Here is a 3,157-nt window from a genome sequence, read left to right on the forward strand (position 1 = left end):
TTCCACTTCTCTTTCTTGTTCCAAGTTTTCCCTATTTTCATTAATTCATGTTCTGTTAATGTTTAGCATTAGAGGGGCTGTCATCCCACCTCTGTGCTAGGATTTAGCATGTATCATTGAACGTGTATGCAGGTTTCTGTTGTTTAATGCATAGAGAGCTGTCATCTTGTCTGTATATTAGAAACTAGATTTACAGACCTTTTAACTGGTTGCAGCTGGCCATCACAAGGTCCTGTGCATCTGCTGGTGTGGTTAGTCTTCTCCATTATCACCTTATCCTCAAACTGTGAGGAATTGGTGGTTAAAAGCGTTGTAGTCTGGGGGTGTTCACCCATGTCTGGGGTCAATCATAGTAGAAGTGGTTATCTGGCTTGAATATGCAGCATTTGTTTCATTCATCCACCATTTATCCAACATATTTGTTGAATTTGTAATGTTCTCGAGCATCACCGATATGCAACCTAGGTGAGTTTCTTGGGGTGATAACATTAAATGGCGCCGTTGTCGGGGAGAAGAGAATCGAAGCTCAGCTTCCCTGGGAGACGACACAGCTTCAAGCTTTGATGACAGACAAGGTTTGAACACAGATTTTGGTTGTAATCATCTGTCTGGCGACTCCACTGGAGGAAGGCCATCCTTTGGCAACTCCACATTGAAGTTCTGGCGCAGTTCGTGAAGCATGCTCGGAGAAATCTTCAGAAATCACTAGCTGGCCAGTGCCTGATCCTGAGAAGATTGTTAATTGAAGAAAACTTTGCAGACGGGAGCATCAGGATCAGGTAAGCCTTAAAGAATTTTATGTGTCTCTGTTAGTGAAGTTCACCTTCGGAGATTCATACAGCTCCCGTTTATTTATTTCCCTTCCGGATCTCTATCCATAAAAGCATTCTATGTTGTCTATCATTCTCCTCGGTCTTTGCTATCCTTTTCATTGATTCATATCACTTAGTTTACCAGTATCCCTTTAGAATACCTTAGTCATGGTAGGCCAGCAAGCCCTTTCAAAGATAGAACGAATAATTGTTGCTATGTATGGACCCTTAGTCTTTCCTACACCTTTAAATGCCATTCCTGCAGGAGACTATCAAGAATTTATGCCAAAGTTTACTAGTGCAGAAGGAGTATCAGCTGAAGAGCACCTTGAGTCATTTTATTTTTATGCTGATAACTTGGATATCGATGAAGAGGATGTTTGGATGAGGGTTTTTGTTCAAAGCCTAGATGGGGAGGCTAGAAAATGGTTTAGAGATTTACCCCCTAGGTCCATTGCAGACATTGATGCTTTAGATGATGTATTTTTAAAGCACTGGGGAAATAATAAAGATCTGCTCTTCTATCATGATGAATTTGGGAACTTGCAGAGAGAAGATGGTGAGCTTCTGTCTGATTTCAATATCAGATTCAATCATTTGTACAGCAGAATTCCAGAAGAAATAAAACCTACCCGTACTTCTGCCATGATTACTTATTCTAATGCCTTCGATTCTAGGTTCTGCCTACTATTAAGAGAACGAAGATGTACTTCTTTGGTTGATATGCAAGCTGCAGCCTTTGAAGTAGAAGCAGATATTATGGCTGTAGAAAGACTTGAAGGTGATGATGAATGCAGAAGTCAGGGAGGTGAACCCTCATCATCCTATGAGCCTGAGATAGATAAATTGTCCAGGATGATAAAGCTATTGTCCTCTGAAGTTTCCAAGTTGAAAGCTGAGCAGTGTTTTGAAGAAGTAGGAGCTCATTGTTCCAGTTCTTTTCCAACTCCAGATCCATGTGGACGAACACATGAGCATGCATAGATTTTGCAGAGAAACAGAGTTACAAATGAAGATGAAGGGGTAAGGCCTCTTTTACAGAATATAGTCATGAAAGAAGAGTTGTTTGAAGAGGAGGAGGTCCATGTTTTAGAATGTGCCCCCTTCTTAACTCGAGCTGCTTATGAAGAAGCACTATCTAGAGGCACTGCCTGTCAGTTTGTTGTACCTGCAGAACAACAAGCTTATCAGCAGAAGCAGTCAGCAGCAGGTCCCTTCCTCCAAGAATCTGAGCTCGAAGCCAGCTCGTCTTCACATGGCTATGCAGATCTGCAAATTAGCCAACCTGCTATCATCCCCGGCCCAGTAATCAAGAAGGGAGAAGAAAGCTCCCCTTAATATTTTGTCCCTCTGTCTGTTCTAGTGCAAAGCCCTCTAAGCTGCTCCCTGCACACTGAAGCTGAACAAGATTCAAGGCTCAAGGCTGAAACTGATTAATTCAGTCTTGATAGTATGAAACCTGCTCAGTTGGACTCTACACAGCATGAAGCAGCAGCTTATCAGATGACAAAGGAAGAGGGTGCACAGTCATGGGACTCCTCCTTGGATGAGGATTGTTCAGAGAAAGATTCAGGAGCAGATAATGTTTTTGTGTCCCCTACACATGAACATATTGGCACACCATTCATATTTATTGTGCAGGTCACAGAAGACACAGACAAGTACACAACCACCATTGTTATTTATCAGGTGTACAAAAGCTCCCATAAAGAACATCCAAGGAGGAGAATACGCAGAGGGGAAATGAAATTTGATCCCTATCTACCTATCAAGCTCAAATGTCCTAAACTATTTGAGGTGGGGGATCAAATAAATCATGTCCTGCTGATCTATGATGAACCGGGCTGAGAGCAGGAGAAACAATTTTGGTGGCCCAGCAAATGGGCAAATTTTGAAGTTTACATTTTTAGGCTTTAATGTTTGTAATTAAGTTCTTTTACAGTTTTATGTTGTATGCTTAGTTGACTCCATGCCCAATGGACACTAGCAAAATGTTTTTTAAGCTTGTTTTGTATGAAGGCATTGGTCTGCAGATTCTTGAGACCTCATAGGGAGGATCTCATCCCCAGAAGGAGCCAGTGTTAGATTTGCTATACAGCAAGGTTTCCCTATGGTTACAAATAGGCTTGATCCGCTTGATGGTGCTTAGAAAGGGTTCAAAGCATACATGGAAGTGTTCAAAATCCTCTTAAGGCCTTCTACCGATCAGAACTATCGCAAGAGGAAATCCCTTGGGAGGGCGGAAAAACACTATCGGGAGGCAAAAACACTAAAAAACCATGCAAAAACCCAAATAGTAGGCTTAAAGGACCAAATGTGCGACAACCGTTCGATCTAGCCGATCA

General features: G+C 41.9%; 1 pseudogene; it reads left to right on the plus strand.

Annotated features, from left to right (window-relative positions):
- Window positions 1-1,796, plus strand: part of LOC149256671 (COBRA-like protein 1) — a 46,547-nt pseudogene extending 44,751 nt beyond the window's left edge.
- The last annotated feature ends 1,361 nt before the right edge of the window (window positions 1,797-3,157 follow it).

This window comes from Pinus tabuliformis, chromosome 7 (genome assembly GCF_031772625.1).
Source record: "Pinus tabuliformis cultivar Carrire ecotype Pingquan chromosome 7, CPIR1, whole genome shotgun sequence".
Classification (NCBI taxonomy): Eukaryota; Viridiplantae; Streptophyta; class Pinopsida; order Pinales; family Pinaceae; genus Pinus; species Pinus tabuliformis.